Source organism: Symphalangus syndactylus, chromosome 10, assembly GCF_028878055.3.
Source record: "Symphalangus syndactylus isolate Jambi chromosome 10, NHGRI_mSymSyn1-v2.1_pri, whole genome shotgun sequence".
Taxonomy (NCBI): domain Eukaryota; kingdom Metazoa; phylum Chordata; class Mammalia; order Primates; family Hylobatidae; genus Symphalangus; species Symphalangus syndactylus.
The window spans coordinates 57,842,782-57,862,590 of NC_072432.2; the positions used below are offsets into that span (position 1 = coordinate 57,842,782).

Consider the following 19,809-nt stretch of genomic DNA (forward strand, 5'->3'; position numbering starts at 1 on the left):
TTGGCTGAATGAAGGAAAGGAAGAAGATGAACTAAGCAAACTGGAGATATAAATATGTAAACAAGTGAGAAAAATAAAAATTTACAGGAGCTATGATAACATGTATGTATGTATAGAGTGTACAGCTGGGGTATCCAATCTTTGGGCTTCCCTGGGCCACACTGGAAGAAGAATTATCTTGGGCCACACATAAAATACACTAACACTAACAATGGCTGATGAGCTAAAAAAAAAAAAAAAAAAAATCGCAAAAAAAAAATCTTACATTGTTTTAAGAAAGCTTATGAATGAATGTGTATTGGACTGCATTTAAAGCCATCCTGGGCTGCACATGGCACACGGGCTGCAAGTTTGACAAGCTTGGTGTACAGAGTGGAAAATACATGAGAAAAAAATTGATTCTATACCATAGAATGCAAGAATGATGTGTTTTAAGAAATCAATAGGAAATAATTTTGTATTCTGGAAAACAATGAGTTAGGACTGTATGGCCTCTGAGGGCACATCTAGCTTCAAAATTCTGTGATAATATTCTAACTTAAACTTTCAACAAGTGTTCAGATTTAGCCTACAGGAAATCACTCAGAAGAGAGGAAAACAGTGGAATTTTGTCATATCGTGCACTTTGCTGGAAGAAAGCACAGGATTTTACTAAATTAATTCACGACCACAAGTCTCAACATACTTGGCAATACCAACACACTGTCTTAGTGGTTTATTTTCTTTCTTTTAATCTATTTTACATATTTTTTCCTATTCAAAATTGTCATCTTCCTTCTGTCTTACTCCTCATTCCCTTGAGCATCACCCCGCCCCCCCACCCCACCTATCCACCCAATACAACCCTACCTACACTTGTTCTTAGGTATTAATCTTGTCCTTTGTTAGGATGAATATAATATTCCTATCATATGCAACCTATGTCCTCCAATTCTCTGGATATCATCCTCTCTCACTTTCCCGAGGATTTCATCCTGCTGTCAGTCACATTCTCCCAAGCTTTATCCATTCCCCCCACTCTGGGTCACCCCAACAGCATACAAGGACATTCTAGAATCTCATGTCTTTAAAAGAAGTGAACTCCTTTGACCCCATATTTTGTTTCAATTACTGTCATTTTTATTTTCACCTTATTAAAAAAACTTATTGAAAGAGTAATCTATATTTATCATCACCCCTTCCTCATCTCCCTGTTCTCTTCTAGCTTTCTCCAACCAAAATTTTCCCCCACCACTTGACTAAGATTGTTTTTTTCTAGGTCGCCAATTACTTTCTTGTTTTCAAATCACAGGGATGTGGCTCTACTTCTAATGTACTTGACCTTTCAGTGGCATTAAGCACAGCTTGCTGGTCATTCATAAAATACCTTCTTCTCTTAGCTTCCATAATACCGCACTCATACTGCACTCATACTACCTGTTCTTATTAGCGTAACTTGTTAATTCCACCACCTTGGCTAAACTTCTACATGTTTGGATGTTCCAGAGCTTAATCCTGGGCCCACACCTCTTCTAATTTATAACCTCTCCCCCTTTGCCTCACACTGCACATCTAATCCACCAGCTAGTTTAGCTTTCGCAACTTCTATATATATATAATTTCTCTCTCTCTCTCTCCCTCTCTCTCTCTCTCTCTATATATATATATATAAAATCCATTCACTGCTTTCCCTTTTTACTAATTTCATCTCAATGCACCCAGCCATCATTTTTTGCCTGGACAACTATAATAGCCTCCTAAATGGCTTCTTTACTTTCCCTTTTGCTTCCTTCCTTAATCCAGACTCCACACAGTAGCCAGAGAATTTCATTTAAAAATGCATATCAGATCATGTCACTCTCCCGTTTAAATCCTCATTGACTTCCACTGCAGTTAGAATAAAATCCAAAATCATTCCCTTGGCTTATGAAGCCCTACATTTCTTCTCATCCTGGCTGTTTTTCTGGTCTTATCTCTTACCTCACACTACCTCAATCCCACTCTACCTGATGGCCATGCTGTTTTCTTTCTCTTCCCAGAATCTATTATGCTTGGTCATGTCTTCTTGGCCTAGAATGCCATCTCTCCTTTCCTGCCCCAGTGTTTGAATAGCTGGCTCCTTTTTGTCCTTCTGATATCAGGATGTCAAAGATACCTTAGGGCATATGCTAAAGTCCCAGGCCAAAGTAACCAAGTCAATCTTCATTACATCTTATTATATGATCTGCTGCATCATACTAGTCACATATTGGTCAAGTTCATTTGTTGGAATGCAGACTCTATGTAGCAAAGATAACGTCTGCCTAGTGATCACTACTATATGCTCAGAATCAGTAACAGCACCTGGAACCTACCAGGTTCCACTCAGTAAAGATTTAATGATGAAAAAATGCAAGTTTTATAATACAAATATATAAAATTATGAAAACAATTTTATAACAATCATTTGATAGTCTAGAAGACTACACAAAGTTTAAAATATAATTTTGTAATTATAGATGCACTTATAAACAATGAAGTTTTATAAAATTAATCATTTGATATTTTTAAAAAGGCTACCCAAAGGAATTTAAAATCAGAGAATGTTGTTGAAACTGAACACCAACTGTACCTACATTTATTTCTAGTAGGCTTCTCTGAGTCCACTGATTCCCATAAGAAAGCACATAGTACCTCAAGGAAACTATAGAAAGTAGTCAGAAGAAACCGCAGGCCAGCTATAGTCTGAGAGTGTTTTCTATTGTGATTGGCCATTCTGGCATAAAAATCTTAGTGAGTGGCTCATTATCATCATTTCTGCTCCCAACCACTCTCCCAGCATCACACCACTGTAGCGACTATGCCCCATCTCCTCAGAATGCAACATATTGGCATAATGAACATAAAGTCTCAAGTAATCTGTGAATTTATAGCTGAAATATACTGAATATGTATATACTTCCCAGCTCTTACCTATTACACTAGCTTTTATTCCCACCTGTCTTCTTCATTTTCTTTTTCCAAACTTTTCAAGGATTTGACGTGAACAGACCACAGGTTGCCGTATTATAGGATACAGACATACACACACACGCAATGCACACACACACCACAATCCCATAGAGATGCAAAAATAAATGCAAGGATACAGTTCAAAGCCATCATTCGAACACAACATATACACCTTACAGATGGAAGATATGGACAACTAGATTATGGAATTAATTACCTTCCAGGATCTAATATTGACAGTTTCAAAAAGAACTGCTTTACATGCAGCTAATTGAAATAAACAGGAAATGGAAATACTAGTCACAAATAGGAAAATAAATTTTGAACAAGACTATCTTATATATCTGGCTTGGATAAATCTTAGCCTATGGGTAGGAGCTTCTGAACAGTTATTACACCAATCTGTATCTGCATTCAGTTCAGCTAGTAGGGCTGCAACTGACTTTATCTTCTTGTAAAGACTCAATTTCAGGTATAGGGCCCTAGAACATAGTACAAGAAGATACTCTTTCCTTCATCTATAGATACTTAGAAATTAGGACTATTTTCTACATTCTGGCTGTTAAGAATGGCTTTATTTTAAAAGTCTTCCTCCAGAATATATGCCCAGATGGCCAGCCAGTCACATAATAAGTGAAATTAAATTTTCCAAAAACATGGTATGATTTCTAAGAAACAATATGGCAGTGAAATTAAAATGGCTAATTTGGAACCAAGGATGTTACTTATTGAGATAGAAAAGGTCCTTCATTTATTAATTTAGAAGGACATTAACTGTTCTCATTGTAGAAAATAAATTTATGTACCACCAGCAGTTTAATTTTCAAATGCAAAAATGGATAAGATGGGTATTATTTTTAGGAAAGTTCAGACACAACTATGGGTAATTATGCCAAATAATCTGAAATATACTGATATCTCAGAACATATTTATTAATAAAAATGAAAAGTTATTATAAATAGATACTATTATCATTTGCCAAAATGATGTGGTTGACACACAAATACATTGATTTCATAACCAAGAGTAGGTAATTCCAGCTACCTACTGTGTTTCAACAGAAGGACTTTAAAAGTAAACTTATTTAATAGACACAACACAAATATGTACTGTGTGACCATATTAAAGCGTGCCCAGTTGTTGCCTTTTTTGCCAGGATTTCATTAATGTTTTTATTTTTCTGATGGTTTATTTGTTTGTTTGTTTTGAGACAGTCTCGCTCTGTCACCTAGGCTACAGTGCAGTGCCATGATCTTGGCTCACTGCAACCTCCGCCTCCCAGGTTCAAGTGATTCTCCTGCCTCAGCCTACTGTGTAGCTGGGACTACAGGCACGTGCCACCATGCCCAACTAATTTTTGTATTTTTAGTAGAGACGGGGTTTTGCCGTGTTGGCCAGGCTGGTCTCAAACTCCTGACCTCAGGTGATCCATCCCCCTCGGCCTCCCAAAGTGCTGGGATTACAGGCATGAGCCACCACTCCCAGCCTCTGATTCTTTTTTTACCTCGCTCTCCTAAAACTTCCCCTGTTCCACATCCATTCAGAACATCTCCTATCATGTAAATATTCCAATATATAACTGCCAGCACTTTTGTTAAAAAAGATTGTTGATTATTCTCAGAATTTCAAATTTCTTTGTAAATGGTTTTCTCCCAGAGTTCATCAGTGTTAGTATCCCTGATTTCCATGATAGAATATCGAGACAGAGGAGCAACACCACTGCCATGGCTGCCAGTGAGTCTGTGACAACATTAGGACCAAAGCTTTAAAATGTGACTATAGACGCATGCCTATCAATAACAGTGCATTAATAGTGATAGATTAGGTCTCCACTTATGATATCATGTATAATGCACCATGCTTAATTTTCCCCTTTTCTTTTACCATGTAGTTTTACGAGCCAATTAGTGGACTTTGAGGATTTTTGTAAAAGGCTGACAATAAAAATTGATTGCAGAGTACTTTTAGAGCCTTTGATAATAACCGCCCTGAAGAGCAAAACAGTTATACTCCCATGTGGTTTCACGTTTCCCAGTGGAATACATATTCCAGGAAAAGTATACATGTAGCATAAAACCGATTCCTGAGTTTTTAATGTAGTTCAAGAATATTGTTTCTTCACGTGGACACAGGGAGGGGAACATCACATACCGGGGCCTGTCGGGGGGTTGGGGGCAAGGGGAGTGAGAGCATTAGGACAAATGCCTAATGCATGTGGGGCTTAAAACCTAGATGATGGGTTGATAGGAGCAGCAAACCACCATGGCCACATGTATACCTATGTAAGAAACCTGAACGTTCTGCACATGTATCCCAGAACTTAAAGTAAAATTTAAAAAAAGAAATATTGTTTCTTACACAGGTTAAAGAACCAGTAATCACCTTGAAGCATTATTACAATGGAAGCTATCAAAAACAATGTGACTATTGGCAATCACTGTAATTAACCTGAAACTTGTGTATCTAATTATTCATACACAGAGGGAAATCTAACTGTTAATTTAAAACAGACTAAAAATATAAGTAATTAGAAATAAAAGTAAAACTCCCACTGATTTCGGGAAGATTGACCTGCATAATTATTCAAGAGTGAAGAATAATTTTATGTTTACAAAATATTTGCATACTATATAGGTTTATATAATTTATTGACCATTATAATATACATGATTACATAACTAATTTGTTCCTCCATATGTTAATCAATTCTAATTAGTAGCTTTTTAGGGCTAATGTACTTTTTATGTAGGTCTTTGGATACTAATAGAAGTAAAAATTTACTAAATCCTTTGATTTGATCAAGAAAAAAGTAACACAATCTTTTTGAAAAGCTAATACTCAACAAATACCCAGTGCGGGTCTAGTTTTTAGAAAATCAAGGTTCAATTCTAATTCTTCCATTTATTTGTTTGTCTTACTTTCTCTATTGAAGAACAGTGATAATACATTACAGCTTTCTACAAGTCATAGCTAAACAGTAAAGTTAACTGTGAGAAATGAACTGCATAAAACAAAGACCAGGTTTTCTGCTTTTTTTTCTAAGTAATGTTGGTCTCTTCAACCCATGAGGTCTGCACCCAAGACATCAGAGAACTGCCAGCTTCCAATCACTGTTCAGGAGTTTGGTCCAGAACCAACTGACCTGATCTATATGCTTCATCCCAACCAGCTTCTGACATTTGTATCACTTGGTGAAATTTGTCATTCTTCCATTTACAGTCTAACATTGCTATTCTGCCCCATATTCTACCCTATTTTCTTAGCTATGTTGTTGACTGTTGCTTCTGGCTTGAGGATGTATTTTTCTTCTGTCTATATTGCTTTATCTTTCTCTGAGTAATGCATTTAGCTCAGCCTCCTGTGGGTGGCACTCCTGCCTGAGTCTCCCCAGACAGAGAACAAGATCCAGTCACTGCTTCTCTTCTGTCTGCCAAAGGTGCCCTGCAGGATCAACTTCACCCACAGGTGAAGGCTGTAATGTGGTGTGATTTGAAGGACATCAGGCCTGCCAGCCAAAACTCCCCTGGCAGTCTACCTGAAATTCCAGCCAAAGATCATTAGTGTTGCTTCTTAAAATAACTTTGTTATTTTGAATCTGAATACTTTCAGCCCCTATTCCTACCTTTTCCTACTGAAATGATTGTTTATTTGTACATGATTACTGAAAACTCAAAGTTTCTTCAGATTTCAATAATAGTGATAGCAGAACAGACAGTGCTTGGTAAGCAGGATTTTTGTGTTTCTTGTAATCTGTTTATATCCCCTTGACTCTACTTCAGTATTTAAGAGAAAAAAACAGTATTTTAAGAAGCTGGCCTTCTCACTAAGGGCAAGGGATTCTACAAGCACAGGGGGATGGTAATAGAAGTGATGGCAACTGTAACCAAAATGAGAAAAATCCAAGCAGACACATACAGGAAAGTATCAAGACTGAGTCCCACCAGATGATTCTGCTGCCTAAAACCTGGGATGTCGTGAATTGTTGTGGTTGTTGTTGTTGCTGTTGTTGCTGTGTTGGGAAGCCTTTTATTTACCCAAGGAGCAGGGATATTCATTTAGCAGCTCGGCTGCAGATGTTCCTCTCCCCAAGCCCTTTTACACAGGTGTGTAAATGGGAACCTTTTATTGCAAAAGGATTTCCAGAGTTTTCAAGGACAGAACCGAGGGCTTACCTGGGGCCAAGGTAACCCCATGCCAGTCTCCCTATTGGTCAGTCACAATCACCCCAGCCCACAATGACCTTGGGTGTTAGTCCTGGGTACTGACTTTCACAGTGGCTCTGCACTTCCCCATCATCTCCTTGGGTATCAGGCCCAGGCAGGGCACCTGTCTTTCCACTTTGCAAATACAATCCTGCAGGCAGTACTTTCCAGGGTCAAAGGGGGCTGGGTGAGACAGCTGCTTTTTCTCCTTCTCCTCTTTCTTGGGGGTTTCCTCATTCTTCCCCAACATTTTTTGATGGACTCAATGACCTTATTGTTCTTGGTCTTCACATCCAACAGGACTTGCTCCCCAGAATCTAAGTATTGGTGGATGTGGAGACAGGAAGGATGATGGCATCCTGTCCTTAAACATCATGATCTGCACTCATGGGATTTTGTATTGAATCTAAGATATGTTGAAAACGCAAATTTCCTGGTGCCCTCACCCAGCTCCCCATGTGTTTTGTAATTCACTGTCATGACCTTCGCCAAGTCTTTGAACACCACCTCCCCCTGGCTCAGGTACTGCAGGGTGTGGCGATGGGGGAGCAGCCCTTCATGGGCATGGGGGCAGTAGCGGTGGGGGGTTGGGGGACATGTGGCCACAGGCCCAACAGAGGAGAGAAGCCAAAGAGCACCCACCGCGGCCCGGAGCGGACCTCACACCGCATCTCCCCTGAATTTTTGTTTCATTGTGGAGGTTGTTTTCTTTATAAATGCCTTCTGAGCAAGGGTGGGTTTTAACAAAATTCAGTCCTTTGCTGTCTAGAAGAAAAAACATATGAATTAATAAATGGATCATCAAAGATACATTTGATTAAGCTAATTACAACAGCACAGCACTTCTTAGAACAAATGGAGACCTATCCATGTTGATTTGGGGCAGGAAAAAATAAGAATAGAAGGATGGCCGGGTGTGGTGGCTCACACTTGTAATGCAGCACTTCGGGAGGCTGACGTTGGAGGATTGGTTGAGCCCAGGAGTTCAAGACCAGCCTGGGCAACATAGTGAGACCACCCCCACAATCTCCACTGTAAAGAAAAATTTTAAAATTAGCCAGGAGTCACTATTCACAATAGCAAAGACTTGGAACTAAGCCAAATGTCCAACAATGATAGACTGGATTAAGAAAATGTGGCACATATACACCACGGAATACTATGCAGCCATAAAAAATGATGAGTTCATGTCCTTTGTAGGGACATGGATGAAGCTGGAAACCATCATTCTCAGCAAACTATCACAAGGATAGAAAACCAAACATCGCACGTTCTCACTCATAGGTGGGAATTGAACAATGAGAACACCCAGACACAGGGTGGGGAACATCACACATGGGGGCCTGTCGTGGAGTGGGGGGAGGGGGGAGGGATAGCATTAGGAGAAATACCTAATGTAAATGACAAGTTAATGGGTGCAGCACACCCACATGGCACATGTATACATATGTAACAAACCTGCACATTATGCACATGTACCCTAGAACTTAAAGTATAATAAAAAAATAAAAATAGAAAATTAGCCAGGAGTAGTGGCACACGCTGTAGTCTCAGCTACTTGGGAGGCTGAGGTGGGAGGATCACTTGAGCCTGGACAGTTGAGGCTGTAGTGAACAGTGATTATGCCACTGCACTGTAGCCTGAGTGACAGAGTGAGACCTGTCTCAAAAAAAAAAAAAAAAAAAAAAGAAGTGGTGGGGCAGGGGGGCAGGAATACTTCCGTCCATCTCCCACTGTGAGGAAGCATATTGACCCTGAGCAGGGCTGAAGCATCCACAAGCAGGGCCAAAGGACAGTTTCTAAAATGGCTCATGGCCCATGTTCTGTTTGTCTCCAAAACTAAGAACTTTAGCCAACAACTACTGGGCTACAACCACATTATTTTCTATGTGCATTTGGTCATTTTTTTTCTTGAAAGAGAGAAGTAAAATAGAAGAGCTAATGGAATAAAATCTAACAGTCTTTCAAGAATAGGAAAGTATCTTATATCCCTTATAGTCAGATTGTAAGAAATTTCCAGCTATTTTAGAATTGTGACACTCTATCATAAGCTGCTCAGTTTCACAACTCAACTGGTGACTTTGCCATAAGGCTGTATATACAAACAGAATTTTCATTTAAAATGACTTTCAATTTAGTTTAGCACATTTACTAGAATTTATTAGTGCCACTTAAGGATATAGGGGACATCTCAGTGAGTAAGGATTGTACTATGGAATTTGCAAATAAGAGTAAAAATTCTGATGGGGGAGGCGGGGAAGGTACTCTAACAGTCAAATGTGTTAACCTCTGCTCTCTGAATCGTCGCAGAATAATCAATCAGGTTTACAGCTTAAATTGCATGTTTTATTTTACAGATGAGAAAACTGAGATTCAATGAGGCTAGACATATAGACAGTACCCTGCACATGGTATGTGTTTTAAAATATCAGTTGAGTGAAGGGAATTTTATCTAAGGCCAGAGAGTGTGGCAGAGCTAGTGATGGAAGCCAGAAGGAGTCCTGATTTCTGGTAAGTTGTTTTTTCAGTACTCATTCTCACATTTTCTCTAGCCATATTCAGCAACACAGTAAGACATAATCCGAGTCATGTAGGTCCACAATACAATACATGGAGAGGAGGGAAAACAAAAATAAAGGCAATAAAGAATATACTGCCAATCACAAAAATATGACTCTGTGCACTTCTTGTTAAGGGATCTGTAGTGCCAGTTCTTTTAAGAAGCGTAACAGAATGTCCTTGCCTGATGCTCCATGGGCATAAGATCCTTGCAAACAGAAAGTCGTTTTTACCTTCTGCCAAATGGGGTCAGAAGAAGTGTTTTAGCCACTTTAGTCCAAATACACACACACACACACACACTCACACACTCACACACACAAAGATATTCAAGGATATCCAAGTGTACCTAAAACCCCTCTCCTCTAAATAATTATTAAGCAAAAATCTAGTCTACTATAACCGTCCAGGTATCTCAGCAAATAGCCTGCACTGCTTTTATTTTACAGCATCAAGTATTTTATCTAAATACAGTAGTTAATTGAGACAAAGGACTGGATTCAGTGAATCTTTTATTAACAGTCCCTTGTTTTGTTTTGTTTTTTTTTTAAAATAATGAAACTACAGATCTCCTGAAAGCATGGAGTCATTTCCTACGAAACCTAGGTTCCAAATGTAATTTCATCTGCCTGATACTTTGACATTTTAGGTCTGGAAAAGCACAGGGTGAAAGATGGCAAAGAACAGGGAAATTTTAGTTTAGAAGTGCAACAGCTCACTTAGAACAGAGCTTTAGGAAAGCAGAATCCAAAACCACTGTGACTAATACACTTTTCAGATTTATTAAGTAGAAAGATGCACAGGCAAAAGAGAGACAAGAGGCAAACAGAATCGGCTCTTACAGCAGCAATTCAGGATTCTTGTGCAGTGCCCTAAGATCATTTTCATAGCTGGGTAAGAATGATAGGTTGTAAATGTACAACTCATAGGCAAAACAATACTTTCTGAAAATAGTATTTTCTGCTGAGATATCAACAACAACAAAAATGGATACAGGGGTTACGCCAACTGTTTCTCAGGATAGGGTGCACCTGTTTTAAAAGGGAAAAAGTCTAAAGAATTTGTTCTCCTATTTCATATCTCTTGACCTTTTCAACCATTAACTTCACAATGCTAATAAGTCACAAACCAAATTTAAATGAATCTATTTTGGAAGTGCACTGGACATTTGCTCATCCAGATGAAATAAAGTCCTTTTCAAAAAAAAAAAAAAAGCCTAAAATCTAAGGTTATGTTGTACACATACAACTGAAAAACCTATGTGGAGAGGGCTGAATACTTAATACCAAAATTGTGTTACTGTTGCCTCAGAAGTAATACTGTTTTTGGCAAAAGCTTCACTGAAATATAACTCACAATACCACACAATTCACAAATTTACAGTCTATAATTCAATAGTTTTTAGTATATTCACAGAGTTGTCCACCCAATTAACATAATCAGTTTTAGAACATTTTAGCATCCCCCAAAAAAAACCCTGTACTCCAGTTTTCACCTCCCAAAACACCCAAACTCCCACCCCCAGCCCCAGGCAACCACAAATCTACATTCCATCTCCACAGATTTGCCTATTTTGAACATTTTATATAAATAGAATCATGTAATATGTGTTTTTTTTGACTGAATTATTTTTCTTAATATAATATTTTATCCAACTTGTAGCATGTATCAGTACTTCATACCTATTACTGGTTGAAAATGTCCCATTATATAGATATACCACATTTTCCTTATCCATTCACCAGCTGATAATCATTTGGGTTGATTCCATCTCTTGGCTATTATGAATAATGCTGCTATAATATCAATGTACACATTTTTGCGTGGACACATGTTTTCATTTTTCTTGGGCATATACCTAGGAGTGTAACTGATGGGTCAAATGATAGCTCCATGTATAAATTTTTGAGGAACCACCACACCACTTTCCAAACTAGTTGCACTATTTTATATTCCTACCAGCAGTTTAGAAGGGTTCCAACATTTTCACATCTTGTTAACACTTGTTATTCTCCGACTTTTGATTATAACCAACAAAGTGAATGTGAAGCGGCATCTCATTGTGGTTTTGATTTGCATTTTCCTGATAACTAAAAATATTAAACATCTCTTCATGTGCCTTTTGGCCATTTGTGTATCTTTGTTGAAAAAAATGTCCCTTCATATTCTTTAACCATTTTTCAACTGGGTTATTTGTCTTTTTATTATTGAATTGTACAAGTTATTTCCATATTCTTGATATGATCTCCCCATCAGATATGTTTTGCAAATAATTTCTGTCATTCTGAGGGTTGTCTTTTCACTTTTTTGATAATATCATTTGAAGCACAAAGAGTTTTAATTTTGATAGTCCAATTAATGTATCTTTTTTCTTTTGATGTTCATACTTTTGTAATGCATCTAGAAAACCATTGCCAAATCCAAGGTCATGAAAATTTATCTTTAAGTTTTCTTCTAAGAGTTTTATAGTTTTAGCATTCATATTTAATTATTTGATGCACTTCAAGTTGATTTTCATATGGGGTATGAGGTAGTAGTCCAACTTTATTCTTTTTCCTGTGACTTTCCAGTTGTCTCAGCACCATTTATTGAACAAACTCTTCTTTCCTCATTGAATGGTCTAGGACCCTCAGGGAAAATCAATTGACCACAGACATATGGGTTTATTTCTGGACTCTCGATGCTATTGTATGGATCTATATGCATATTCTTATGCCAATATTGTCTTGATTACTATTGCTTCATAGTAAATTTTGAAATTGGGAAGTGCAACTCCTCCCACTTTGTTCTTCTTTTTTAAAGTTACTTTGGCTATTCTAGGTCCTTTGAGTTTCCGTATGCATTGTAGGACCTACAAAGAAGCCAGCTGGGATGACGATAGGGATTGTGTTGAATCTATAAATCAATTTGGGGAATAGTGCCATCTTAACAATATTAAGTCTTCCAATCCATGAATACAGGATATATTTCTATGTACTTAGATTTTTAATTGCTTTCAATAATGTTCTGTAGTTTTCAGAGTATTAGTATCACACTTCTTTTGTTAAATTTATTCCTCAAAATTTTATTCTTTCTGAGGTTATTGTAAATGAAATTGTTTACTAAGAATTTTATTCCTTTTGAGGTTATTGTAAATAAAATTGTTTACTCTATTTCATTTTTGGACTGTTTATTGCAAATGTGGAAATATTATTGATTTTTACATATTGATTTGTATGTCATGATCCAGCTGATGTTGTTCATTAGTCATAGATTTTCAGTGGATTATTTAGAATTTTCTGTATATATATATATATAAAACTATGTCATCTCAAATAGAGATAGTTTTATTTCTTAATCATGCTTTTTTAAAATAATTATTTAAAATGTTTTGGCCTTAAATGAAACAGTTGCAGGTACTATATTCAGATGTAAGAACTTAGTTATCTGGATTTGTCATCTGGTGAAAATCTAGTTTTCACTAATACAGTCATATGTTGCTTAATGACAAGGACACATTTTCAGAAATGCATTGTTAGGTGGTTTTGTCATTGAGCAAATATCATAGAGTGTACTTACACAAACCTAGATAGTATAGCCTCCTACACATCTAGACTCTATGGTATAGCCTATTGCTCCTAGGCTACAAACCTGTACATGTTACTGTACTGAATACTGTAGGCAATTGTAACACAATGGTAAGTATTTTTGTGTCTAAACATATCTAAACATTAAAAAAGTTTAGTAAAAATATTATATTATAATCTTATGGGGCCACCATTGTATATGTGATCCATCATTGTCTGAAACGTTGCCATAAAGTGCATGATGTATATGATTATCTCTAATAAAACTTTTTTTTTCTTCTTTTTGTTTTCTGTTCTTTAATATAAATTGTTTGGACAATTGTTTCCTTTGACTACTATACTTCTACATAGTAAAACTCTTACTTGCCTGCTAAAATAAAGCTGTTGTTACTATTTATTCTGAGAAGATTATATTACCTAACCAATCACAGGACCAGTAGTCTTTGATTCCATAAAATTAAACAAGTTTCTCTATAACATGATTTTACATAGCAATCAAAAGTATAAAAAACCGTTAGTCTCATCACTGAGAGTAAGTGGCAATAAGTTTGTAACAATATCAATAATACAACAGAACATCTGTCTGCAAAAGGCAAATTAAATTCTTAATGTAGGTATCCCCCACATCATAAAATGTAAATACTTACCATGTATGGCTACTTTTTCCCTTCTACATAGAAATCTGCTTCTGCAATCTCTTTGCTACAGATTGGGTTAAAAAATAAAAACTGCCCACATTTGGCACAAAGCTGATACCAAAGTAATAAAAGTCAATAATTATATAACTGGTTCTGGGAACACTATGAAACTTTTAGCAAGTCTCTCTGCTTCTGTCCAAAATCCATGTATCATCCACATATGGTTGTATTTGTTGGAATTATGTTTCCGAGGCACTAATTCAATAGTTCAGCTGACAGGTTAGCGTTTTACCACAGAGGAGACTGAGTTTGGGGACAACCTCTTGATCCCAGGCTGTGACCTCCAGAACTCAGGACATGTCACAAGGAGTATGACCATGAAGTTTTTCCACAAAAATATTGTCTCTTTTAAGAGGTTTAATATATCAGGAGACAGAAACACTGACAAAGAAAGAGACTGAGAGATAAAAAGAGACAAAGACGCTACACTTAGAGTATTGTTAAACTCTTTCACCAGAAGGAGAAGATTAATCTGTAATACAGCATCAGCTCTGTTCTTAGATATTTTGCATTATGTGCTTCAATAAAGGAAATACATGTACTCACAAGGAAGCTTGAAGCAATTAGTCTCCTAGCCTGGCAGGTTGTATTTCATATTTTTAGCAATTACCTACTCATACATTTTTTTCAAGTCAAGCTTTAACTGTTATAAAAACAGTTATCAAATGTATATTAAAATTTGGCAGAGTTGATAGCCTAAGTTATCATGAATTCATAATAAAGCAAACCACAAGAATGTTTATTTACAAGTGACTTATCTGGACATGCCCCTATAAATGGTATTTAAATCCTGTTGATTTTAATCTCAACGAAGCACTGAAGCAACCATATTAGTAAAGAGGAAGGAAAATCAATCTAGAATTGATCCCAGAGCCTTAGCTACTCACTAGGATGATGTAGATTTAAATCTTGTATCTGCCCTTCTGTGGCTATATCATACTGGGAAAATTACAAAATCTCTCCTAAGCCTGTTCTCTTATTTATAAACTGGCAGTAACAGATGTACCTAGCTTATCAGGTGTTTTAGGGTTAAATGAGAAAATGCACATAGAAAAACTTATCACAGTACTTGGAACATAGTAAGTTCTCAGATGGACTTTGAATTTTGTTCCTGTCCTTAGCCTACTTACCTAAAAATATACACTAATAATTTACATGTATTATACACATTAATTTTAATTATAATTGAGACCTAATAGGAATATACTATAAATTCCTCATTTATAACATTTATTTATGATGCTTACTATTGATATTAATGAAATACTTTAGATTTAGTGTATAAAATATACACATACATTTGTGTATATATGATTTTTAAACTTCTCTACCTTAGCATTCAGTTTACTACCTCCTTTACTTCCAAGAAGGCAGTACTCTCTGGATGGAAGATAAAAAGATGACAACCATAGTCCGCACTGAACCATATATCCACATTAATAGCTGCTATTGTGTGTAGGCTGCGTCCTTTTCAGAGGTACTAAGCACACAGTAGGCGAGATATGACAGTTCCTATGACAATCACCTAGACAGCTTAACACAGTACTGAGAACACAGTAGGAAGGATCTCAAAAAGTGTCAGTGAACAAGAATTACATCTCCTGATGAAAGATAGAAGATAAAGTAGATTAAAATGTTGACTATTGCAAGAAAAATGTCCCATTAGATATGCTATAAACCAGTATAAAATATTTTACACTTTTTTTGTATGTATTGCTGATAATTATGTATTGATACAGTGGTATTTATATATAACTTTTAAATAAATATAAAAAATTCAGGTTGTGGGCTCAAACAATTTTTTACTAATAAAGTTGATTTAAAAGGATACAGAGACTTGGGACTAGAGTTGTATGTGCTAAAATAGTCCTAATCCATCTACCTACCCAACTATCTCACTATTAATCCATACATCTTTTTTTTAGCTTGAAACTGCCCTCACCCCAAATTTTTGTTGTTTACATCCAGATATGATAGAATACAGAAGATATGACTAAATATAATAAAATATTTAGTGAACATAAAATAGATTGTGAGAAGTCTCTTAGGCATCCAATTCCCCAAGCCTCTTAGCTGCCACACAAATTATGTCACCAAAGTAACTCTACTTGACAAACTTTTATGTATTTGAAATACTCCACAACTAATAGTTGGAGAACACATCTTGATATATAGTTTGTATCTCTCTTGCGGAATTAAAGCAATATCCTTCTTACTAAGCCCTCAACAGGAGATTTTGTTCCTTAGTTTTTTGGTTTGGTTGTTTAGTTTTCATAAAAGGACTGCAGCTGCCTCTGTTTGCGAATAGTTCCACGACCTTCATTCATCCACTTAGGATCTTTCTTCATTATCAATTTTCTGTTATAGATTATCCTCTAGAAAAGTGGTCCTACTATATGAATATAAAATGTCAATATATTATATATATAATACGTTATATATAGCATGTGCGTAATAAATACACATGAGATGGAAACTGAAAAAGATGGGGTAAAATGCAATTTCCATACTTTAAACAATTGCTACTTATCAATAGTTGATATAATTTTGCTCTCTAATGTTATTAATATTTTATTGAGACCAATATGATTGGATGTTTTATTTTTTTAAAAGATTTCGTCTAACAATTTCCAGTATAACTACTGAAAGCTGTTTCTAATTTCAGTATGTTTCAATATATTGTTTTAAATGGCTGTTATAACCAAAAATCATTCCTTACAAACTACATAGATCCAAATAAGAGAGGTATAATGTAGGCTCTACTTACTGAATTAAAATACCATTTTAAGTCCCATTTGCTAATTACATAAAGAATTTTTGTTGAAATTAAATGAAATTAAATAAATTTCCATGTTCCCTGGTAACAATCAGTTGTCATGCTAATTAGAAGGTATTGTGCATCTTTATCTAGCAGAAGTCTTATTTCCTCTGGTCCAATTCTTCCTGGTTCATCCTCCAGTACTGGGTCATGAGACTACCTCCAAGGCCATGTTTTGGTTAAAGGGAAGACGGTTTTTCTAAGGAGGAAGCAAATATATGTGTGTGTGTCTGTATATATATATTCACACACACATGAATCAAAGTTTGTCAAAATCATGTAAATAAAAATTGGCATTTATTGATTTACCTGTGCCTCAACAAAAATAAGTTTACATGAAACTTTCAAATGAGATCTTCTGGGTTAATAGTTGAAGACACATTAGAGTAAGAGAGAAAGAAGAAAGAAACGAAGGAGAGAGAGAGATGATAAAAGAAAAATATCTTTTATGGTAGAGCAGAAGGAATATTTACAACATTAAATGCAAGAGGGATAAAGTACAAGGTAATAAAGACAGAGGCCGTATCTGTCTCCTTCCTAAGTACTCCATTTAGAATCCGATCCTTGCAAGATTTCCAAACCCAGCAGTTGAAACCAACCATGATGGGTGGAGCATAATAATTGTGTGATACGCTTCATATGGTACCTTTCAGAATCACATACTGTCTCAACCATCATTTATGAGAGGAAAGGAATGTGCTGCATCCAATCCCTTCTCAGTCTTAGTTTATAAATTGGCTTCATAATAAGAAAGAATCACAAAACAAATGGAAGCACATCTATCAGTAGTGTTAAAAAAAAAAAAAAAATGCAGCCTGAGACGCTTCTTACTTTCTATGGGCAATTCTGTTTCTTTCATGAAAACTTGATTTTACAGGTAACTTAATGGGTTGCTCCTGGTGGCTTTTGTGACTTTACAGTTGGATGAGATAACATGGAGTGTCTTAGTTCGCAGTATGAACATAATTCTGCCAATTTCTGAATTTCCCTTAGACCATCTGTCTTATTTACCAAAAAGCAAAAGTTTAACTTTAATAAATGAAAAAGCCAAAGGACTAAGACTTGGGGATTGAGAGCTATGATGCAATGGACTATGTGGTCTCTTAATAATACATAAATGTACAAATAGCCAGTTTCCATGAACCAAAACTATGAGCAAAGCTGTGATTTCTGAGCTGGGAGGAAACTTATTGAGCAAGACAGATAAGGAAACAGGTGCACAACATTTATGTTATTTGACTTATTGTGAAGTTGTTTTTTTATTTTGTTTTGTTTTGTTGGTTTCTGGGTTTTTTTTTTTTTTTTTTTTTTTTTGAGACAGGGTCTTGCTCCATCATGTAGGCTGTAGTGCAGTGGCACAAACATGGCTCACTGTAGCTTCAACCTTCTGGGCTCATGTGATCCTCCCACCTCAGCCTCCTGAGTAGCTGGGACTACAGGTGTGCATCACCATACCCGGCTAATTTTTTTCTTTAATTTTGTAGAGAGATGGAGTCTTGCCATGTTGCCCAGGCTTGTCTTGAATTCCTAGCTCAAGCAATCCTCCCTGCTCAGCCTCCCAAAGTGCTGGGATTATGGGTGTGAGCCACCATGTCTGGCCATTATGGAGCTTGTTAATGGCAAGGCAGCTGCCACAGTGCAGATTGTCACACTCTGAAACCAAAGTTCTTTCCATGAACTTTTTTATTTTCCCCTAAGAAAATAGTTGCAAAGGGGGTGGTGGGCTTGATTTAAGGGTAGACATTTCTAATGCCCAGGAGCCCTGGAAAGGCTGCATAACAGCCTTTCATATTAGGAACAGACTGTTCACACTAGGAACAATGACAGTGGTTTGCATTCTGTAGAGTCTCCTCATTGGGACATGAGCTGTAATAACTCAGCTAAATGGTAGATGTTATTATCCAGTATGTAATTAAATCGTGCTTTAAGGAAATATTACTAACTTTCTCTCACAGTATTAAGTTTTGCCATGTTCCCATCCTCAAGTCTCTAGTACAGTAACTCACAACTCAGACCTTCACATTAGAGTCAGCTGAAGAATTCAAAAATACGGAAACAAGGGGCACCACCTATGACAACGGAATAAGAATTGCTAGGAGGTAGCCTGGAACAGTATTTTATTGTTATTACTATTATTGTAAAAAACAGAAAAATATTTCCTTTTAAGTGCCCCCAATGATTTTAATTCACGATCAGGGCTGAGAATCCCCACACTCCAGAGGAGAGCTATGGGACCTTTCTTCTTGGGCATCTGCTAGTTTTAATTGTCCTTACGAAAGACTCTGCTAGAGATGGTAGACCAGACTCACAGCTCAAATCTTAGGTCAATGCACTTTCTAATCATTTCGTTACTTTATTTAGAAAACTTGCTCTAAGACCATGTTCTCAAACTTTCCTGTTCATCAGAATCAACTGGAGAAATTGCTGCAACAGATTTCTGGGCTGCATGCTCAAAGTTCAGAAGATCTGGGGTGAGACCAGAGAATTTGCATTTCTAAGACCCCAAGTAATGCTGTTGCTGCTGGTCCTGGGATCACACTTTGAGAACCCTTAGCAGTTGATAAAGGCCTACTGGATTCCTTCCTCTTTAATGATTTTTTTCTGTGGAAGGCAAAATTCTCTGATAATTCACTCTACCAAGTCCCTGACCACTTCCCTTCTCATCAGTGACTCACGGCTAGCAAATGTACTGGCCTCTCAATAGCATGAGTAACCTTCTAGCAGATTTTGCCAGCAAGACTCTGCCATTTGCTTTTAGTTCTTACAGAATAACCCTCTTTTCCTCAGAACATTTCAAATAATGTTTGAAAGGAATAATCTTCTAAAGATATAAATGTAGCACCACTGTGGTGACATTACGATGTCTCTTGTCCATGCCATGTAGACGTGGGTAGCAAGTATGTTACATTTTGCTTCTTCATACAGTATAAATAAATGGGTAAAATATTCTCCTGATTTTCTTCCTTCTAAATTCATGAATCCAAGGAAACTCCTG

At 36.6% G+C, this 19,809-nt stretch overlaps 1 protein-coding gene and 1 pseudogene across 1 annotated transcript in view; both read right to left on the reverse strand.

Moving 5' to 3' along the window:
* Positions 1-19,809, reverse strand: part of CFAP299 (cilia and flagella associated protein 299) — a 697,187-nt gene that overhangs the window by 669,131 nt on the left and 8,247 nt on the right. The window lies entirely within an intron of this gene.
* On the reverse strand, positions 7,107-18,785 carry LOC129491608 (small ribosomal subunit protein mS25-like; annotated as a pseudogene).